Source organism: Aquila chrysaetos, chromosome 5, assembly GCF_900496995.4.
Source record: "Aquila chrysaetos chrysaetos chromosome 5, bAquChr1.4, whole genome shotgun sequence".
Lineage (NCBI taxonomy): Eukaryota > Metazoa > Chordata > Aves > Accipitriformes > Accipitridae > Aquila > Aquila chrysaetos.
The window spans coordinates 46,884,642-46,908,176 of record NC_044008.1 but is presented as its reverse complement, the minus strand read 5'-3'; the positions used below and the strand labels follow the sequence as shown (position 1 = coordinate 46,908,176).

At 39.6% G+C, this 23,535-nt stretch overlaps 1 long non-coding RNA gene across 2 annotated transcripts; it reads left to right on the top strand.

Moving 5' to 3' along the window:
* Nucleotides 1-7,119: 7,119 nt before the first annotated feature.
* Nucleotides 7,120-22,496, top strand: LOC115342209. Of its 2 annotated transcripts, none has more exons than XR_003923677.1 (3): nt 7,120-7,184; nt 18,857-19,010; nt 22,310-22,496. It is a non-coding gene; the product is annotated as an uncharacterized LOC115342209 (long non-coding RNA). The 2 variants fall into 2 exon arrangements; XR_003923678.1 differs by lacking the exon at nt 7,120-7,184 and adding an exon at nt 17,319-17,420.
* Nucleotides 22,497-23,535: the final 1,039 nt, after the last annotated feature.

The following is a 23,535-nucleotide window of genomic DNA, read 5'->3' as shown; positions in this document are numbered from 1 at the left end:
ATTTTTTTAAATCTCTGATTTCAAGTCCTATAGTACTGAAATAATCTGAATGAGAGACCTGCCACAAAACCAGAGGTGTTACATGGGTTTATGCTAGTGATTCATAGAAAAGGTTCCTTTTATTAGGAGAGCAAACAGCCTCACAAGACCTCAGGGAATACATACAAGAGATGACATTCTGCCCAAAGAGTAAAGCCTGAGGCCTTGACATTTTCTCATCATTAAGATTTCATAGAGCCATTTGTAAAAGTCAGGGACACCAGTCCTTGCATGCTGGCCCAGCTCCAATTTTTGTAATTACTTCCCAACAGCTTAAATTCCCCTTTGACTTTGAAATATCTTCCTGTTCTTTGTACAAAATCCCTACCACTTTTTCTTTGCTTAGTATCTCTGCTTTTTGTGGAGGTTCAGACTTGAACACCTTGATTGCTTTGTACCCCTCTTACTACTGGAAAGGCCATAATGTCTGTTGATGCATAACCTGCTCTGGTTTCTCACTAAAGGATGGCCCATGCAGTCCTAGTGAAACTAAAAGATACTATCAGTCACACTCAAAGCAATGGGTTAAATTTACTCCTAATAGGTCAGTCCAGGGAATCAGGACTCTAAATTGCTGATGAAAGAAGTCATAAGGAAAACAAAGCCTCTGAAATCTTTGAAGCTTAATTCCCAGAGCAGGAAGGCATAGGAAGAAGGACTTGAGGAGCTGGGCTCCAAAGCAGAGGGAGAAAGGATTGAGCTTCAGTCCAGTCCCTGCCCATGATGCTTCCAATGGACTTGTAGGGAAGAAAATAATCTTTTAAGAAATGTTAATAGGTGAACTCAAATTACTAATAACAGTTTACTAATGTAACCTAAGCAAGCTCATTACAGGCTGTGAACTGCAAATACAGAGATATTTTTTCCTTGTTTTTTCTTCAAGCCTTATGCCTTCCTATCGCCATTTTGAGATTTGCATTTCCTCTGTCCATCTTTCCAGCCTCCTTCGTACAGTTGCTTTAAAAATCCATGAACAGAGACTGACCTCACTACTGGTACAGAGAGCTTTGGAATCAAAACTCCAAACTCTTCCAGACATAACTACAACAAAAATACACACAAGTTTGGACATAATTATATTTATCGCACTTGTGGTTTTGTTTGGTTTTAATACTAAATTTAATTACAATAATATTTGCCACACAAAATCCTGCAAGCAGGAAGAGAATTACCACGAAGTTCTCCTTTGCCCTTTGGCCGCACCACAGACAGGGCCTGGATAATCCCCATGTGCTGTTGGATTTCACTGTAAGATTTTAATTTGCAGGTAGTGAACTTGGAGTCGCTTAGATTTGATGCAAAACACGCTACTCCTGAAACACCTCAGCTGAGATCTGGAAGTCAGCTTCTTCACACAGCAGTTACCCACTTTGCTGTAACAACAGCCCTTACACTTATGAATATGAGATGTTTAGTTAATCTATAGTACCTCTGTGAAGGAAATAAATGTTTTGCAGAGAAAAATATGGTAAAAACATTAAAGATCACACTCTACTGCTTTGCACAGTATCTTGCAGTATGTAGAGTCTCCTCTGCAGTCATCAGAACTACCCCCAGCACAAGAAAGTCTAAGCTTGAGGAAGTCCTACATGGCTGGCCAAGGTCACACAGCACATCTGTGACCAAAACAGGCGGACAGTCCAAACCTCTTTCAACTCCTGCCTCCTATGCCTTAATTTTCAAACTATCCCTCCTCTCACTATGACATTCAAAGTCTTCAGAGCTCTTTAAAATATTGATACAGTACATTAATTTCTAAAATATTTGGGATAATGTATGTTCTACAACGGTATGCATACAAAATGAGTCATAAGAAGAAAGACAGAAAGGCCATTCATAGGAGGCACTGGAGTCAGAAGCAATAACACTGCTTAACAACAGGTAGCTCTGTGTCACAGTTATCTCAATCCCAGAGTGTTCTGGCAAGGCCCTTTGACCAAAGGAAGTGAACTCCAGAAGGACTGCACAGCATACAGCAGGGGTCCCTGCAGCCCTCCCAGAACCCTGGGAAACACACACACATTCACAGAGACAGTGTTTGCAATACACAATTCGGGAGTCTGTAGCCACGCACTGTTTTTAAGGTGTCCTCACTGATTTACGGTTTTCTCAGATGTATATAGTTACAAAGGGTTATAAAGAAAATCCTTAAATAATTATTTTTTATGCTCCTTCTTGAATACACGCTTTGGGACTATCTAATGCTAGAGATATACTAACTTGTTGCCCTTGAAAAGCCAGTCTGCATCCATTGCAGTCTGATGCTTTGGCTGGTGACCAGGACGCCTCTGCCAGCTGCATCCACTGTTTGCAGCTTAGCTTTTCACCTTTTAGCTTCAGTTCTTCCCCTGTACCAATAACCTCAAACAATGTTTTTCTATGATATCCGGTGCTGAAATAATCTTGGGATTTCTTGCAACTTCCTACCTGGGATAAATATGTCCCACAGCCCACCACCCTTGGTGCAACATCAAGTGAAGAACACTGCAGGCAGCATTGTAACAGCCCGGGTACCCACTTCTACCAACTGCAGGCAAGAGGAAAAGAGCTCACAAACGATGTGTGGCTGCTAAGCCAGAATTATTGTGCAAAATTTTTATTCCCATCGTTGAAAGATGAAGGATTCTGGACATTCTCTCTCAGAGAATATTAACAGCTAAAGAGCAACACTAAGAAACCTGTCAAAATAGCTGACTTAAACCATTTTTGCAGAGCAAGTCCCCCTTTTCACAGCTCCCTGTGTTGGTAGTGAGTGCAAAGAAGCTTTCACATTTCTGGCACCTGAAGTTGCTACACAGTAAAACACAAGGAACATTACTCAACATTTCTCTGTGGGCTGCCATACTGAAAGGGGCACAGCTGTTATCTTTCACTTGATTTCTAGTATCTACCTTCTTTAATAAGAGATTTGGGAGAGGTGAGGTCACCAAAAAGGAGCACCTGAGAGAATTAACCACCTGCTAGTAACCTCAGCTGTTCTGGGTGTGCTGCTCATGTGAGTTCATGTCCTGATCTCCCTGCCGACTCTACAAGCTGAACACAGTACCATCTGCCCCATTACCACACACCAGCACATAAGGCTTTTTTTGCATATTTTAAGGCAATCTCACTGAAGGACTATGTTGCCAGAAGCTATTTTCTTCTGCTGCTTTACACAGGTGACAAGTTTCTTTCAACTGAAATACTATTAAAAGGTACAGTCTGCCTCAGTCATCAGTTTGTTTCTGTTTCCAACATTGCATTCTGCCATGCAAACCAGAATAAAAGACAGTATTTCCATGGCACTGACCAGCAGTATTGACAGAGTGATGGGTAACTAAAAGAACATTGGTGTAGTCTTGTTAATTTGACTTATAAATAGAATTGCAACTAATCAATTACATAGTGAATTAGACACCTCCACAACCAGGCTCAGTGAAGGCCCCTTAATTATCTTTGGCATCTGCAGCAAACAGCTCCTGCACTACGTGTTCCTCATTCTCATCAGTGTAATTTTACATGCTTTTGGCTTTCATAAAACAAAAGTTATCATGTCAGCATCTCAGTGAAGCTGTGAACAACAAAGTGAGCTAGCCTGCAGCACCAGGAGTTAAAAGCAAATCTTCCTGGAGACAGTGTAAGCAGAGCTTACATCAGCCATGCAGCCAGCTCAACAGGGTGTCTCCCTTGATTAGAGCTGTTTTATTTCAGAAAATTGTCAATGGAGATAACTCTACCTCACTTGTCAAAAGAAAGGGTATCTAAAAAAAAAGCAAGCCATACACTTACCTAAGTATGAAACTAAAATAAACATACCTGTTTCAGCATTATTCAGAATACAAAAAGAATCAAAGGTTCATTAAATTAAAATTGAATCTGATTTCATTCTTTCATACAGAATAGCATGGGTTTTGGCTACGTTAAACACCATTATTCACTACATTAATTATTAATTTAATAAATTCAGAATAACAGTCTCAGAGCAGATAAAGGTCAGTAACTTAGCAACTAAATTTGAGTGAAAATTAAGCAAAGTAATAAAATGCCATAGTTCAGGCTAAAAGTATGACTCTCTTGCACTGAAGTAAACTGTACTCCCCAGGCTGCGCCAGATACTCTGCATTCTGAAAACTGCATTATATAACAATGCAGCTCACTCACCTGCCAGGCAAAAATTCACCAGAAGGAACCTTGGGGAAAATTCAGTCATGATGAATATACGCAATCACTAATTACATATTTTTTCTGTTGCATACTTCTAGACCTTTGGAACATGGCCACTGCTTTTGAACAGTCTGCAGTATGCCACAGCATATAAAAGCATTATAAGTTGAAGTAATTGTCCTCAGAAAATAGGGCTGTTTATATTACTTTCATTTTCTTTTTGAATATTTATAACTATACTACTAGTGCACTGTAGTGTGGATGAATGATCTGTATTTCATATTGATCTCAGGCAACTCGGCAAAGGCTTTCTTTAATTTATAATTAAAAATTAAAACCTATAGTGGAGCTATTCATCTGACAGTTTTCTTCCTGCTGCCCTCTGCCAATAATTAAGTTCTGCTAGCACTTTCAGTTTTTATAAGGATTTGGTTTATTATAATTTTCTTCAAACTTTTTGCCACAAAACACCAGAGATTCATGTGACAATGACAACTTCCATTTTAAAAAACCCTGCACAGTAATACTGATAATGTATTTAAAGCATTTGTTATTACCAAGCTGTAGTCTATGAAAATCTGTACTGCATATCCATCTGTCTTTACACTATACATATTATAGGTAAAAGCTACAGTTTGTAGAAAGAAGAATGTAGATTTCACCATTCTGAATTCCACTCTGTTAGTTTAAAACTGCCTGGTTTTACCTAGTAAATTCAATACACCTGACTGATAATAAGAAAGGATTGATACCACAAAACAACACCTAGTTATCACTTTGCAGTCAGAGACATGCGCTGATCAAGTCTCAATCTGTTTTGTGCAAGAGTATTGCTTGACTAATGCTGATCTTTGTATTAACCACAACACTTTCTACCCAAAGAGCTCAGAGCACTTCTCTAGGGCTAAGCATAATTATCACCATTTCCCAGGTGGGCCAGGCACTCCCATCAGACTAACCCAAGACCCAATTCTAAAGAAACAAATGTTTCTCTAGATTTTCACCAAACCTTTTCACATTAGACTAGTTAATATGCGGAAACACCATCAGCAAAACGCCTCAGTAATGTCAAACAAGCAGGGTATCAAACTCCCTTGCTGCCTAAAAAAAATTTGACTTTCATCTCTGCTTGCCAAATCAGAAACCATTAGTTTACAATAGAGAAATCTGGCACTTGGCACTTTCCTTATTAGAATGGGAGCTCAGGAGGAAAACATGGTAAGAACAGCTCTACAGCAGCACGCCCCTGTGATTAGGATAGTGGCATGCGGTGCTTGACACTGCAGGTCTTGCTAGAAGGAAAAACTACAAAGCAGCTACCAGCCTTCCCCAAACCTGTCATTAATTGTAGCCATAGGACTTTAAAAATTAATAGTAAAGATAGGATCTGAATAACCTCCTGCTGTGTTACACAGCTTCTCCAAAAGGTTCTCACTAGCAATCACTAGCCTGCAAAATGCTATAGGAGAGACAAAAAATATTTTAGATAAACAGCCAGGCAAACACAAAGGATCATAGCTAAAGCAAGCAAATCACTGTGCTGCTGCATTTCAGTGAGCATTTAGAATTTCAGCCCACACTAATTTTTTTTGTCAGTACAGATAAAGAAACATTAAATACTTTAGATTTTAGCCAGATTTAGAGTGTCAAACCCTGGAGCTAAAATGTTCCATGTCATCAACATTCTTCCCACTTTTATAACATTTATTCAAATACAAAGCAAAGCTAAAGGCTCTAACAAGCACTCAAGCAAATTAAAGTATTTTGAAGGTACTTGAAGGTATTTGAAGAAGTCATTGGCATGCCTTTTCATGCCATAACAAGAGGTTAAATATATGTCCATGGGTAACATAATTAGTCAAAACAATTCTGATATGAAGGAGACAAATTTATCTTTGGTCTTAACCAGAAGAACATGGAAGTTAATGTGTATTATCCAGGAGGGAAGGTTGTAAGTTTAAAATGTGGGTGCATGGAGGTAAAATTGAAGTATCTTGTGAATCTGATGCCAGCATTACTCCCAACAGTTACTTTGCTTATCAGTTCCAATTTAAAACCACACAGCTGTGAAGATAACTATTTTGAAAGACATTTTAATTTCTTATGAAATGAAATGGAATGAGAACACGAACACAAAACAGCCAAGTAATCTCAGCACAAACCCAAATCCTGTGACATTGACAATGCCCTGAGGGCCATAGCCTGAAAAAAATCATATATTCTCCACAAAGACAGTGCTTCTCTGTTTCAATTCCTACCCTTGCATATTTATGAAGCCCAAGAAGGGAGTGAGGAATATACTTTGTTGGAGGGTGTTATGGGTTTGTGTGGTGCGGTTGGTTTTTTTGGTAGCGGGGGAGTGAGACGCAGGGGCGACTCCTGTGAGAAGCTGCTAGAAGCTTCTGCGGCTCCAAGTCGGGCCCGCCGCCGACCAAGGCGGTCGCGCCTCTGGGAGAACGGATTTCCGAAGGGGAACCGGTAGTGAGCGGGGGGATTGGAACGTGAGAGGAACCCCTCTGCGGATCCCGAGGTCAGAGAAGAAGGAGGGGGAGGAGGGGCCCCTGAGGAGGTTGGTGCCCCCGCAGCCCGTGGTGAGAGGGCAGCTGTCCCCCCCAGCCCGTGGAGGGGAGCGGGGGAGCGGAGGCCCCCCACGATGGCCGGGACTCCATGGGAAAGCCCGCGCTGGAGCGGCGCGTGGCTGAAGATCGGCCCGCGGAAAGGACCCACGCCAGGGAAGTTTGTGAGGAACTGCAGCCCACAGAAAGGAGTCACGTTGGAGAAGTTCGTGGAGGACTGTCTCCCCTGGGAGGGACCCCACGGCGGAGCAGGGGACGAGTGAGGAGTGTCCCCCTGAGGAGGAAGGAGCGGCAGAGACAAGGTGTGGGGAGCTGACCCCAACCGCCATTCCCCGTCCCCCTGCGCCGCCGGGGGGAGGAGGTGGAGAGAACCGGGAGTGGAGTTGAGCCGGGAAGGAGGGAGGGCTGGGGGGAAGGTGTTCTAAGGTTTGGTTTTACTTCCCAATATCCTTGTTTTGATTTGATTTGTAGTAAATTAAATTGATTTTGTTTCTTCCCCAAGTTGAGCCTGTCTTTTGCCAGTGACCATAAGTGGGGAGTGATCCCTCCCAGTCCTCATCTCGACCCACGAGCCTGCCTTTATACTTTCTCCTCATCCCACTGTGGCCGGGGGAGGGGGGGAGTGAGTGAGCGGATGCGTGGTGCTTTGTTACCGGCTGGGCTTAAACCACGACAGAGCGGAACATGTAAACCAGATGCTGGGCCTGCTTATTTTACCTGGGATAGGAGGATTACAGGAAAACACTTCCATAATCTGACAGTCTGTGTTCACTGACTATCCCAATTATAGTGTTTAAACTTATTTAACTTTCAAAAAATAAAATTACATATGCCAAAGCTGTTTCTATGATTTTTCCCCTCTGAGATCTTTTGCATTTTGCTACTTATTATTTTTCTGAACTGAAGCAAGAAGACTGTCTTAGATTCTCCCACCAGCTTATGCCAGAAGAACAAAATTAGAAAGGTGTTAGATAATTTGGTTGTTTGAGTCTTTTTACCAGAGGCAGCTTTTCTTCTTTATGATTGCTTTTTTGAGTCAATTTCTAAATTACTGGATGTACTAGGATATATATTATTCTCCTCTGATTGCCATATATTGCAACACCTGAACTGGCCAGTAGCTCAGGGTAGAACTGCTTCACCACTTCAAAGCCAAAAGGGACCAAAGGCTTCCAATCTGCAAAGCCAGGTTTCATTAAAATGAAACATATGGAAAACTAGACCAAGGTAACCTTTTAAAGCAAGAAAACATAGACCTGCTGGGATGGACTGATTAAAATTAAATGACCTGAGAACAAACCTCTTTTTCCCTTCCTACCATGCCTTTGCACATTGCTTCTTTCCACTGCTCTTCACTTTCTAATACAGCAATTTTCAATTCTTCCTAATTTACAACAAACTCCTCAGGCCCATAAGTAGCCCATGTAAAGGTGTCCTCTCTCTCAGCCATAGGACTGGCTTTGGGCTGCTCTCCTGCTGCAGGTTTGCAGTGGGCTGTGCCTCTCACCGGGGCCACTTGCCCAACTGCCCTACGTAAACACAGCCTCCTCTCCCTCACAGCCCTGCTCACCCTTCAGCATCAGCACGGGGCGACGGTGGGGCTGACAGCTTGCCTTCCCCCCTCCACTTGGCTCAAGCTGCCTGAGCAGAACAAAGTACCACACTGTAAATGCAGCTCTGACATCCCTTGCACCTATAAAAAGATTATTTCTGGCTCTGTAGCCCTTTGTGAACCAGCATATTCCCAAGTCATCCAGTGAAGGAGCCCTCTCTCCCTCCTAACATGCTAGTAGAAATGCTAAACTTACTCTCTGCACCTCTCATAGCTGTAGCCCAGGGAAGAGACCAGCCCTGCATGGCCACATGAAAACATGCCACAGTCAAAAAGAAAGAGTGCAACACCCATTTCAGTACAGGCCACATGTTCACAGAGGAATTAACACAAGCTCTATAAAAGGCATTATTGCATGGAAAGCAATACAGGCCCCAGTCTCAATTACTACAAGCATTATTCTACTATACCAATTAACATTGCATTTACTCATGACATGCATGTTTCCATAACCAAAAATATTTTCATAGCACTGCAGCTAATGCTGCTTTATTTCACTATACCTGACCAAGCAGCTCTCATGGAGAAATTACACTGAAGCAGCAGAGGAGAGTGTGTGTGTTGACCTTGTGAATGGGAAGAACGTAAATCTCTGTGGTTTTAATTTTCTTCTACAGAACTTCTACATTCTGCTGCTTCAATGTCTCTGCATGACTCAATGATCCTTGATGCCAAAGGGACATAAAGTTTGGCAACTTTATTTTCTGTTGCTTCCTTGTTTTCTATTAGCTGTTAGTGTGAAGATATTGGATTTTTTCTTTGATCTGTCAGAAGAAAATCAATCTTTCTGAAGAAAAACAAGCAGAGAATTGTCTACTGACAATCACTGTTCATTTGGCTTTTTCCTACTATTTGGAAGGCAGCAAATGCCTCATTCTACTGTAACACTACTAGTATTAACACCAAGTATTCTCCAAGGTTTTCCCTTTTACTACTTAAGCTAGAAGATTTCCTTTTCTTTACTTCAGACTCTGCAGCAGTCACACCATATGTGAAAGCAAATATTGCAGATTTTCTGACCAGTGATTAAGACGTAACTAAGTTATAAATCAAACCTCAGATGGACTGGAGCAGAAAATCTTTATTAGAGAAAAGGTTTAAAAAACTATAAACTTCAGAGTTGCACCTCATGTCCAAACTCAGCCATTTGCATATCCCCCAGAATGGAATCTGACCCAGGAACCTGCTGTGAATATGTGGCACAGGTGATCTGTGCATGGGCAGTAAATCCAATGTTTCTGATACATACTGTGTTTGCTAGCTGGGCCCATATGGACAGGCAGGCCACTCTGGCATGGCAGTGGGTTGTAGAGCCTGTTGTGGTGTTTGGAGCACAAATGGTTGAGAAATGAGCAGAGGAGACTCTCCTAACATCCTAGCCTTCTCCTGCTTTGTCCAAGGCAAGTTTTCAAATCTTATTTTTCTGCCTGTTAGTTTGCTATCAGTTAGCAAGCATTACCAAATAAGTTAGAAAACATAGAAAAATATTTTCATCTGGTTAATAACCCAAATTTCAGTTAGGAAACTTGGAAAATTATCTGAGGGAAAGTAAACCATCACACATAAAATAATTTGCACTGGAAAATTTGCAGAAACCAATATATTGTCAGTAAGTTTCCTCACATGAATATACAAAGCTCTTATTATATTAAGGAGGTAGAGACAAACTCAACAACAAAGTATATGAAGATTAGTTATATTCAATCATCATGGTATATATTGTTCTTTTTTACCCGGGGGGGCAAACAGTAAAGTTCATTTAAAAATTCTGTTCATTTGCCTGTATTAAAAGTAATCATCAAAAAAACTTGATCTTCCTCAAATACAATCCCTTTTGGTAGTCTCTCTGAAGAGCAGAAGGGAAGGCATTCTAACTGACATGTCAACAATACTGTAAATGGCTTTTCCTACTTCAGAGGTGACAAGGATATAATCGAAATTCTGTGTTTAAAAGGCAAGGCAAAGGAAGCAAGACAGCTGCTATAACTAGATCTGCTAAAAATAAATAAATGAATTCATAAATAAATAGAAGCAACTTTTCTGAGAAATGGGATACAAGTCCCCCACAGGGCAAGAGGTGGCTTCATTAATGGTGGCAACAGTGTCACAGAGAGTAACAGTAGATACCATTCCTCTTGGGTTCTTGTAAAACAAAAACAAGGTGGGCATTTTTAGGGACCTTTCAATGTACACACTGCAGAAACCTCACAGGGTACTATTAGAGTGGAGTAATTTTTTTTTTTAATTCCTTAATATCTGCTCACTTAATTCAGGCATTTTCAGAGTGAAATCAGAAAATATGAGCTCAACAAAATGGACAAATAGACTAGTCTGTCTCTAGTCTAGTCTAGCTAAGAACTGAGTGAGAGTAGTTCTAGACTTTATAGTCAGGAAATGCTGTGACTACCCGTTTCCTGGAGTGGACTCCCAGGGTCTCAGTAGAGGGTACCAGGTGTCCTTTGGTGAGGAGTCCATGTCAGAGACCACCATGCTACCCCGTTGACGCAAACTGCCCTGTCCCTGCAACCCTACTCCAAGGAGCATGGAAAGCAAGGTGACAAATCCAGCCTGGCAGGGAAGGTGCTCTTTGTTCAAAAGCAGTACTGTTCTTCAACAGACATAGACAAAAATTTTCCATCAGAAAAATGCCAATTCAGCAAAATTCTGCAAGGACAAATCAGTTTAGTCAACTCTAATGACTGAAGCTTTCTGGCTTCCTGCCCACTCGCCTGCCTCCTTGCCATTCCATCTGTTCCAGCTCTTCATAGCATTTCCCCTGTTTCCTGCAATAAAACTGGCAGTCTGGAAGCACCACCCTGAGCTGAGATTCCCAGGGCATCATCCCTGCAAGGCTGCAAGGAGGGCAGGCATCAGGGGTCCCCATCTATTATTATTGTTGTTGTTATTATTTTAATAGAAAGATACATTTGGAAGAATCAATGAAGAGCATGCTGAGTATCTGGGTGTCTTCAGTAATGCTTCTATCTCCCATTATGTTAAAGCCCAGAGCTCTAATATAAGCAGCCAAAGGAAGGGGTCCTCTCAAGAATATAATGCGTTTCCTCACTACACACATGTTTACAATTAGAAGACATGTTTACAGCCTAATTAGCTACTGTCAGGGCTTCATTAACCACTGTCAAAAGCAACCAGAGAAAATCAGAAGTGCTGATGTTTTGTACAGCGATTTCTAAATATTTTCTTTCATGGAAAAGAGACACTTTTCCAGTAAGAAGAGAAGGAGAAACCCAACTGGGAGAAAAGAGGAAGGGGAAGGAGAGGGTTTAATTCAAAGAAAGAAATTAGAGCTTTTTCTCCCATAAGCAAGCATGTTTTATTATTTTCACAAGACTTGGGGCATGTTCTACTGCACATACAATGTGTATATTAACTTCAGTCTACTTTAAGTAAGATTTTCCCTAGCTATAGGAAATTAAGAATCTCACTGTGCCTCCTATAAGAGCAGGGAATCAGGATGCAATGCAACCAGAAGAGAGTGTTCAGGATGGCTGTGGCAACTTATAGAACTCCTAAATCATTTTCAAGGGTGATTGGCTGATTAAAAGAAGAGTATTTTAAATGTGTAACAGAAAAGATTTCCAAATGAATTTACTATTAGATAAGGTGCTGGCTTGACAGTGAGTCCCTGTTTCACCGGTTTCTGTTGTTACTTGGTTCATCACAGGCACAGATACTTGCTTTCACCCACTTCTTCAGGCTCAGTATATGCCTTTCCGCACTGATGAGATACACTGACAGCTGATATTCTGGCTTCCTGTACATCTTGCAAAAAAATCAAAACTGAAGAATATTTGAATACCTCCCTGCAAAATATAAGCCCTAATAATATTTAGTTCCTGTTAAATTCCACCAGGAAAAACTTCTGGGAATCTATGATTTTTTGTTATAGAAAAACATATTTTGGAAGGAAGCTCTATAGGTCTAGTTCACTTTCTTGCTTAAAGCAGGGCTAACATTAATGGTTTGGGTTTTTTTCCTGGTACACTAACTTATGTTAAATTACATAAGCACATGTAACAAGGATAAAGTCCCCAAAAATGCCAGAAATGGGGGAGGAGAGAATCAAACAAAACATACTTAAAGATCAGCTGTTCCAGCATGAACATCCATACTTTCATGCAAATTAAATGATCCTCGTTTGCATAACTTGCCCTTTGAATACTAAATTTGTTCCCCACCCACACAGCTATGAGTTGTTGCTTTCCCAAGAAGGATTTTTCCAGGAAAGGAGGGTCTTGCATTGGTATTCCTCCTGAAAAAAACTTGCACCATTTTATTAACTGTTCTTCCTCCAGTAGGTGGGTAATTAGGGAGATTAAAGGATGCTTTTATACCCAACCTAATTAGATAACTACATTAACTTAGCCACTTACTATCTCATTTATTTCTGAAGCTGCTAATGTTTATAGCACTTCAGTGATTGCACAAAATATATAAAGAGGACCTAAGGATATTCTAGTGCAACTATTTATTCGCCTTGCTACAGACTTTCCATGACTTTGGGATATTGATTTATGTTGAAAGGACTATTTTCATTGTAAGAACTGCAAACCTTTTGAGAGTAGCCAGGATGGTTGTTCTGTGAATGAAATGCTGACAGCCTCACCAACATCAGCACCAAGATTTTTCTAGGAGCGAGAGCAGAGCCTAAACGATTTAATCAAGAACAGTGCTATTATAATAGTGCAAGACAAACATTAATTTTAGTGATTTATAGAGCACCTATTCTGTCATCTTACCTCTCATGAAAGAGCCATCAATTACCCAATAGCAGTTTCATGAAAATAAGTCCTAGCTTAATTGCAAATACATGTTAAACATTCTCTGAATCCAGCCACTTGAAGCTTTACGGCATAAATTTTCACTTAGAGAGTTTTTCATCTGATGATGAGAAATCAGTTTACAAAGCTTAGTGTTTTCCCAATGCTTCTATAAGTTTGGTCTCATTATCATCTCAGAAACGCGCTACAAATTCATCAAAAACCTCAGAAGTAGCAACAGAAAGGACTGAGGTCTAACACAGATCACCTGATTAAACACCAGTTTATTTGCAAGCACTATTGCTTCAGCATAAAAGAAGGCTTTTCTATTTTATTATTAGGCTTCTTTCACTTGTAGTAATCAAATACAATTTAAATTCTGCTTTTTAATAGCTATTAAATTATTAAAAAATAACGAAAATAAGATTTACTGCATTTCTCTACTTTATATCTGAATCTGAATTTAAGCTCTTCATCTTCATGTTATCTAGATTGCAGAGTTTTATTTTTCATCTTCTCTCAGATAAGAAACAACCAAGAATTTATAGTAAAAATAAATGGCTAAATATAAAATATTCAGTGCAAATATTTAATTCAATCCTCAGCAGAAATGGAGGAAATCTCCATAAACATTCCAACACTTTTTAAACTTTGTTCAGTCACAGTTCTTTTCAGTTACATAATTTCAGAAGTACAACAAAAAAGCTTCAGTAGAAGATTAAAAGCTACTGTATGCTGCACAGACAGGGACAACTAAAATTTGTACAACATAGAGCTTAGCTCAGCAGATATGTATATACATATGTAAAACAAACCAAAAAAAAAAGACTCAAAAGAGGAAGTTCTGCAAGAGGTAGAGCCATGCAGTCCTCTGGATTTTTCCATCTGGATTTTATCTGTATCCTATTAAAAAGTAAAAGGTTTTTTCTCCCCATCTGGAATTGCACCAGACCACTCCATAACAGGCTTTTTGGACAAATGTGTCTCTCCTTGCCAAAATAAACTTAAAAAAAAGAAAAAAAAAAGTTAAGCAAGTTATTTGTTGTATTCCTGTGGTCTCAGTGAGAGGTATGGTCTCCTGGGCAGGAGCAGGGCCTGGTGGAGCACTCTGGAGGAAAGGGCAGACAGGACCCAGGGAGAAGCACAGTGATGTGTGGGGCAGGGGAAGGGGTCAGAGGCCCAAGCAGAAATACAGAAAGAAACAGGGAAGAAAAAGCCGCTCAGGGTAGAACTTCCCAGGGAGTAACGGGAAGTGAGCAGAGTTTGCTGGTGGCAAAATTTGTTTAGTTAGACAACACAAAGCTTTAGTACAGACTTGCCTATGAGGACAGTGGGCTTGAGAACCATGTATAAGCTCTAACTCCTGCTCCACCTTCTGTGGGCTTTCTGGATTTTTTTCGTCTGTTTGTTTTAAACCTTAAATCTTTGAGTTTAATTCAACAAAACATTTTAGAAGGGCATGGTTTAAAGCCTTTTGGGTGTTCTGGGCACCTCAGCAGACTGTCTAGGCAGGTCCATTTCAAAGCTCTGTCTGCCTTGGAGCCCCATCACATCAAAAATTAAATCAAGAAATTATCTTTGTTATCATTTGAATGTACATCTGTTAATCGATGTAAGCAAGGAATGTCAATTTTGTCAATATGTCAATTTTTAATTCTTATTTGTTCCTCACAAAGTCCTTTCTTCTTGACCCTCACTCTCCCAAAATATAGCCCTCTTAGAGTGGCCGTTAAAAAATGGTGAGAATAGTTTGCAGCCAGAAAACCAGTTAGATGGAAGATGACAGGCAGACCAATAGGGTACGCATAAAGGAATTGGCCTTGCTGCTGTAAGGTGATATTGATGGAAGTCAGAAAGCAAGGAAAATTCCTGAAGGAGAGCTCAGTGCTGCAGTAGGTCACAGAAAAGTATTGGATTTGTTTAAGTTAGCCTGGCCCAGAGCCACTCTGCTAATTGTTACTTGCTGTGAGCACCCACCCTTTCTCTTATTACTGCTGTTTGGGAGTAGACAACCAGGGCTGTGTGAACTGCAATCACAGCAGCTGCTCTGAGCATTCAGAAAATGACACTAAAATATTGACCGGGGATCTGTCACAAACACTGGCTTTTCCCTGAACAAGCTTTTATATTAGCTTACAACTGTCAGCACAGAATCTTTTTGTTTAGACAGGAATAATGTCAGATATTTAATATTTTAAAAAATTATTGCTTTCTGGAACCTTTCATTGAAAATCACCCCCCTGCCAAAGCTGAGTTTCGTCTTCCTTAAAGCACAAATCATACCACAATACACAGCATTAATACAGCCTGCATTATTTATAACTGTCACTAGCTACATTTTAGCCCTACTAGAGACAGTCATAAGCTTAAAAAATACTGTAGAATGTTGTTTCAGAATTTAAATTTGAAGTGTTTGGGGTAAGGAAAAAAGCTGTCTCTTGTCTGTCATTCAATTAATCCAAAACCAAAACATATATCATCTTCTTTGATTCTATTCACTTTCATCTTCTGCTTCACCAGAAAAATAATTTTAAATTCCTAACTGGTTTTATTTGTTTGGGTTATGAAGTCTCACAAGATTGCTTAAAGTCAGATTATTTGTAACTGAAGTAATTTGGCAAAATTGCAAACTAATAGGTGCAATTTGTATTGTGACTGAGCATTAGGAACTCCCTGGAGTGCAAACTAAGTAAAGAGTATTTGTGATACAATACCTTTTGTAGAGTAGAAAATTTATTTTCACTGGAGCTCAGAACAGCTACAGAATAAAGGACACCTCACCAAAATAATCTCTGTTTTTGAGGGAAATATAAAACTTCCTTGCCTTTGTAGCGTAAAGTTTCCTCTCTTTTGCAAAAGGGGGAAGGATGGAGAAGGAGAGGTCTAGAAAGAGCTCAAGGTTTAAGACTTCAGCATGTCACAACACACTGAAACTATGGAGAGACCAAAGGAAAAATTTTATAAACTGGTCTGAGTGTCTTTGTCTTCCCCCCCTTTAGTTATACTGCTGGACTGCCATAGCCATTTACATAGGAAGATACTATAATACACTGTTACTAACATAAAGTAAGTGCAAAATACTTCATCACTAAGGATCTTTATCTAACCAGACTGCTCTCACTTTCATGCATCCAATGCCCAGCTCGAGAAAAAGCACCTAAGAAAAATGAAGTATTAGTCAACACTTTGTTCCAGTGCTCCATCAGAAAATACTGATTCACTGATTGCCTGCCTTCCAGGCAGTATAAAACGTGTAGGTCTGCAGCTATTCAAAAGCTCGAGGAGATGTTATAACTACTGCACCTCTGGCCAAATCCCCATTTTTCACAGGCCAAATGAATTCCAGTGCCGGTTTGGGCTCTCTTCTGCCATGACTCATTACTTCAATCCATTACAGTACCAGTAGAATGAAGACATCTACTTGTAACCTTTGGTTACCTCTAAGTGGAGTATGGCATAAAATTGAGAGAAAACTTCAGCTGAGCTGAACATTGTTCCTAAAGATTGTTACACAGAGAGCAATTGTAGTTTACTGGGAAGTGAACAAAAAAGATTTATTTAGGTGTTTGGCATGCTGACTTTCTATGCTTATATTATATTTTAAGTGGAATTTTTCTCAAATGCACACTTTGAACAAGGTGAGAAAGAGCTTCCCAAGCACTGGGCTACAGAGAAATGCCAGACTGTAGAGAATTGCTGGTGTCTACTGAGAAATTATAGATTAGATGGTGTTAGCTTCCCTATTCTGATTATAAACTGAACTAAAAAGCAGATATTAGAAGAAGTATTGAAGTATTTTCTATGCATAGAATTGACAAAATAGAAGTACACCTGAGAAAATGTCAGGAACTTCTAAGCATATGTATCACAGCCTCTGAACTTGCTTTTAATATTATAACAGAAACACTGAAAAAAAAAATCTCAGAAGGTTACTTAGGCAGATCTCATTGTCAATAAAACTCTGGGGTTTAATATTTGCCCTAGTCACTCCCCATGATTTTTTATTTTTTAAATAAAATAGTGATACAAGCTTCATTCTCTTCAGATCAGAACTATATGGTTTCAGAAAGGCTTTCCTCCTGAATATGAAGCTCTGTTACGTTCTTTAATCTTTCCTGGAGGTAGAAAGATTACTGGAGATGCATTTGAATGTTGTCAGTTTTGAATCATTTCAGGCTTAGTGTGGAAACCCAAGTGATGAATACACAGACCTCAGAAACACCTTGAAACTTTTAAAATGCAGCCACAGAAAGGAAGGGGAGAAGGAAGGTAAGCAAACAGCCTAACATTTTGTGTCATTTGGAAAAGTTTTGAAATGAGTGAGTAGAAGTCTTTTCCTACACCTTACCAAGTCACAGGCTACAGTGAAAAGATTTCTTAACAGTATGAGCCAGCCTGGACCACATAGTAGCCAAAAAAGGTTTAGCTAATTTTCATTTGTTTAATGCACAACAGAAGTGCAAAAGCAAACTACAGCTCTGAATGCATTCCTTTATATTACAGTATAGAGCAAATTACTCATTAGCTAACTACTAATTAGCTAACTACTAATATAGCTGTAACGAATAAAGTGCCAGCTATTTTGTCTTCTCTAAAAAGCTGGCATCTCCCTAGCATAGGATTTGGGACAGCAGATATCAGTGAAGAAGCCCATTCTCGGTAGTTCATTTCTTACTGTTGTTTCCATCCTCAAATACCTCTTTATAAGGCTACTCTTGATACAGCTCCCACAATCACCACTGTAAATTCTTTTTTCAATGTGAATTTCAATGTAAGACAAAATTCTTTTCTGTCCAATGAAAAGACTTATAAACATCAGGAAATGTAATAATATTCATGATAAACTACACACAGGCTCTATTTATCCTGATAGAAAATGTTTTGCCCAAGGGATAGTAAAAGCTAAGTTACATATGCCACCATGGATTAAATGATGTTAGACAACTGAATATTTCAAAGACTCTGACACTGTCCAGCTGATTAGACTTACAATTCAGTCTCCTTCAGAATAAAAGACATTGAACACTAGAGAACACTGAAGGAAACTTTAGTATAATAGCATTAAGATTGGTATGAGAAAAAACTTGGAACTTGTATTGAGAGGAGATAGAAAACTATATGCAAAAGTATCTGCTGCTTTTCACCTCCTAAGGATTAAAAAAAGAAAAAAAATTAAACATAACACTGAAGCTTGAAGACTCTAAGACAGAGGTTTTTCTCTTCTACATTTTATGGATATAAAATCTTAAGGATGTCATACACTAGAAAATAGAATGTAGAGACTTCTCCACAGTAAAACATGTCAGATGCACCAGTAACCAGTGCTGCCCAGATTGTCACTGCTTTGTAAATGCAGCAATAACAATCCATGCTGGGCATTTGGAAATAGAAGTCTGAGAAGAGATCAAGTTGGCCAGACGTTTCTGCTGGATCTGGTTAGACCTTCAAAAAAGCAAAAAAGAAAAATAAAACCCTAGAAGACCCTTATACTAACAGGTGGAACTCAACTCGAAAGAGAAGACAGAGACAAGATTTGCAGACAAGACTGTTCCTGTCCCCTGTCCTGGCAAGTGGTCTTTGTTTCCAGGCTTGCCACTTCACTGGTTTCTGAGCTGCAGCAAACTGCCCAGTTCCCTTTAGTCCCCAGGCACATCTGTCCGTCCTTGTCCTAGACCTGACAGGTTGCTCCCTGCTCCTCCTTGCAGGTTCTTTGGACAAGATGCAGACACCCAGCTCCCTACCGTGCCTGCTTCACCTGCTCTGCAATCTCGAAAGCCACCTCTTCCCCTAGAGAAGGGCCAACAAGCCTCCACAGCCTCAAAGGTTATCTTATGTCAGCTTCGACAGAAATAAACAGAGGTGAGCAAAAACAAATCAAAGACACAGACTATTACAACAGAACTGTTTAAATAGTCATTTTCTGATATTCTTTGTCGACACATGCAAATGACTAAGCCACTTAAAACTAGAATATTTTCTTCCTTTAAGCCCCATTTACAACACATTGGTAATGTTTAAGTAGTATTCCTTGCGGGTTTCATTTATATATATAGTCCAAGATATTTATGCATCGTTGATCGGACTGTGTTGCAGTTTACAATGCAGCTGCAATGTAAATGGCTTAAAGTAGTTTTATTATTTCAGATGATTTGCAATCTTCAAACTGAGGCACTTTCCTCAAAAAATGAAAAGGAGTAATTGAAATTTCAATTATTGCAGTTATAAGGAAATTTATTCAAGTGTCTTGATTTCAAGACATGACTAGAACAAAAATCTTAATAAAATGCTTGGTTTAAAACAGTGACTAAAACTTCTGGAAAATTAAGTTCTTTTTGGTTCTATTTTTCTAGTTGAAAATGAAGTGCCACTTCCTCCTAGTTCTGTCTTGATGGTCATACCAGCATCAGCCTACACACAGTGTTTTATAAAGCATATCCCAAATCACAGAATCCATAGAAGGACTGAAAGGAAAGCTGTCATCATATCAACTTGAAACTATTCAGTAAAATAACTTGTGAATATTTTTGCTGAATCAGTCTTAACTGAACTATATGAAAATATTGGATAAATACAGTTTCTTTCTATACTCTCCAGATATGATTATCAGTCAAAGCATTTTGAGTAACAGAACAAGCAAACACACAAGGAGGGACGCAGAAGCGTGCATTTAAAGATAGAGATTTCTAATTTGTAATTATGGCCTCAAACAAGACTAAATAAGCCAAACCTCAGGGAGATAAAATATTTAAGGCAACATTGTAACAAGCTCAATATTTTTCCTATTCCTAGAAGAAAATGGGATCCCTGGTTACACACTCAGCTGGCTTAAGGGCAACCTGAGGAAGATGCAAACAGAACACAGAAAACTAGTCTTAAAGAATTTGGTTGCTCTGCATTTCTTTGTATGTCAGCTAGCCGAAAAGTAGTTGACAGACTACCACGTACACCTCTAATTTGGTACTATGCTATTGGTATTCCCAGCAGGTTTCTATACAGTTTGCTATTTCAAAGAGTCACATTATATTGTCACTAGGTGAAACTTACTATATTAAAAGCCTTTTCAGTGAAATAATAATGACTGTTTGCTGAGACAGTCTCCTACGTGAATCAGCACAGAAGAGACAAACATGTTCACCTTCCTCTAATCTGCTTTAAATTGCCATGTAGTCAGCCACATAAATCAATTCACCCAAACAGACAATAACTGTTTTTTACTTTAACATATACATAACCATGGATGCACAGTAGCCCTGTTCCTACTTCTTAGGAGCACTATTTGCAGTACTACAGTTATAAATGTCAGCTAGTTCAGTAGAGAAACCTATTTACAGAGGTTTATAGCTACACAACAGAAATTGTCTTCAGGCCACAACATAGCATAAAAAGTTTCAGATGTGGTATTTAGGGGCTTTAAAAAAAAGAGGAAGAGGAAACTAATCTTGCTTCATAATTCTCATATCAGATGCCAAACAGAAACAGCATGGGAACAGCTCAGAGTATTCTGACTTTATAGACTTTGGTGTCTCAGACAAGACCAGCAATCCAGAGTAGTCATGATCATTACAGATTCTGTGGCATGTTTTATTATGGTTAAGAGGTGTTCATGATAGTGACATGCCCTAGTTCTGATCAAAGAGATTATATCCTGATCATACAATCTTTCTGGACAGTTTCATTTGGACAGAGAGCTCATCCTTGCTGTAATCCAATCTATAGTATTGTGGACTTTATTAATAAGCCACTGTGGTGCACTCTAGAGACAGCTGCTCATTAGCAAGTTAAACTATTTTTATATGTGATCATTTTTAGAAAGACCTATGGCAAATGGCTCTGTCCTTTCCTGTTTCTACATTCAGATAAGAACACTGCACACAGAGACTGTCCATACCACATGGCAGCTGACTGCCATTCACCTGGAGCAAGACCTCAGGGAAGAGGTGGGCAGGCAGACTTGTGCTAAGGTTTACAGGAGTCCTCAAGTGCTGCTAGATCTGGGGCACTGGCATAGGCTACCTCTATCCCTGTTTATTTGGTGTAGGAAAGTTTAATTAGAAAGTTTGCAAAAGCAGTTTTAGAAGAAATGCAAGTACTTTCTTTTCAACTGAGTCTGATGATGCTGTTAAAACTTGACTGTGTCTCTCCTTTTTAACCACAGTGTGTATCCAGAATTCCCAGTTCAAGGGGAAGAATGTTCAAAAATAAATAGGAGCACACCTGAACCTTGACTTTAGAGGGCCAAGGGCAGTACAGAGTGTCCAGTTAATTTAATCTTTAATATCTGCGCTGTCTTTGTCTGCCAGGATAGCAAACCACAGCAACTGATAGATTTTTTTTTTTTCAACTCCCCACTCACCCTGGTATCAGGGTGACATGCTCTCCAGATTTTGCACAAGGCAAAACCAAATACACATTATTGCCATTCAGCTCTCAGAGAATAATTACTTTCAGGCAATAGTCAGTAGGGGCTTTCAAGCAAGACCTATTGAAAGCCCTGGGTCATCTTCTGAGTGATCTGAACAAATCTATCTTCTCCAAGTGCTGTAGTATTGCCTTGCCTTCTACGGGATGTGAATTAAATGTGCTCTTTTGTAGGGGAAATATAAAGCTGTGCAGAGTTCTTAGTCACCATTCTGCAAAGCTGCTAGTACCTTTCCCTCTCACAATACCTAGCAGGAACTTGGAGATGTAAGGCAAGCATCAAGGAGACAGGCTCCACAGGCAGGAACAAACAAATACAGGATATTTTGCATTTTCTCTGCTGTCATACCTGCTACTTGTACAATGCCAAAAGGACATTTGGGTACTGCCAGGACTTTTAGCCTTTTCCATGGCTTTACAGCTCACACTACTCTAACTTAATTCTACAGATCAAGACAAACAGATAGATAACATCATTTTGCATGACAGGCAAAAATTGATTTTTCAGTTTTTCAGCTCTGATTTTTGTGACAATTACCCCCTGTTCTGAGAGATCTAGCCATGCGGTATGAAGGAATCCACTAAAGTCCCAATACAGGTCCCAGTGGGCATGGAAGCAGACAACCAAACTACAGACTTGGTTTCCATTCTCCTTGTTGTTCAGTAAAAGCATTCAGACATAGGTGGCTCCCATATCTCTGCCATACAATGATTAACATGTTTTCTAATACAATTTTCAGGTGCCAACTTGCAGGTCCAAACTCCCCTTCACCAAGAAGTGCCAGCCCAATGAATCTTAGAAGACTTGAGCAGCAGCTATCCTCTGCCAAATAAATTTCCCTGACAGCTGAATAGTTCTACTTTATCAAGGAACAGGAAGCCATTCGCCTGTCTTGAGTCCCCTTGATGGAAATGCATAAGGACAGTAGTGTTCTTTAAATGCTGAGTTGCAGGAAGGTCTCATCACATGGTAAGTATTAGCTTTTCTCCTGCACACTAGGAGGGGTTGTCAGATTGGGGCTAAAAAGCAAAGGATGAAAGTTTGGCCACAAGCCTGAAAGGTGAAGATCATTTGTAACCCCTTCTAAAGCAAGATCTGAATCAAGATTACTTAGATCTTCTCAGTCTACGTGTTTGGTTTTTTTTTTCTGTGGGGCACTACCTTTGCCTGATTTTACAAGTAGAAAAACTGCTAAGCTGCAGTGGAAATACTAGGTGGCCAGATACAGAGCCTCTGGAATACCTATGTCACATTATCACACAATATCCCCCAATTACAGAACTAGAAGATAGGTCGTTCAAAATACAAAAAACTAGAAGACCCAAGATAAAAATCAAGGCAGATTATCATCTGTAGTTTTTTAGCTGAGCATGTCACAAGCTGTGGAAGTCTTTGTCATTGTTCACTGTTCTCTATAAAGCATCACTCTGTAATGAGGGCTGATCTTGAGGTCTGTTTTGTAGTTCAGCTCAAAACAAAAAAGAAATAAATTTAAAGCAACAAGCGCTTTTGTAAATGGTGTATGTGAAGGGACTAAAACCAGTTTGAGCATGAAATAATACCTAAAAGACATGACTGGATTTCAAACACAAATCTAAACACTAGTGAAAATGAAACTAGAAGACAAATTCTATTATAATTATCTGCAGAAGAAAAACAAGGCAGACTGTTGCAATGCTGGGGCACCAGCTGGCTCACAGAGAAACCCTTAATCTAAACAAAGCTGTCAAGAAGACTTGAAAAGATACGCAGTAACTTGTGGTCTGCATTTTAAAATCACTAAAACTTAACTTAAATCCACTTTGCAAGTACACAGTGGGACACAACATTTTGATCACTTTTCTATAACCATGAAAAATGTTTTGTCTGTATAAATGGAGTTGAGCAATTTTTAATCTCTGGAAGACCACAATCAACAGAAATTTCTATTCATGAATCACTTTCTACTGAAGAGCTGCATTGTAC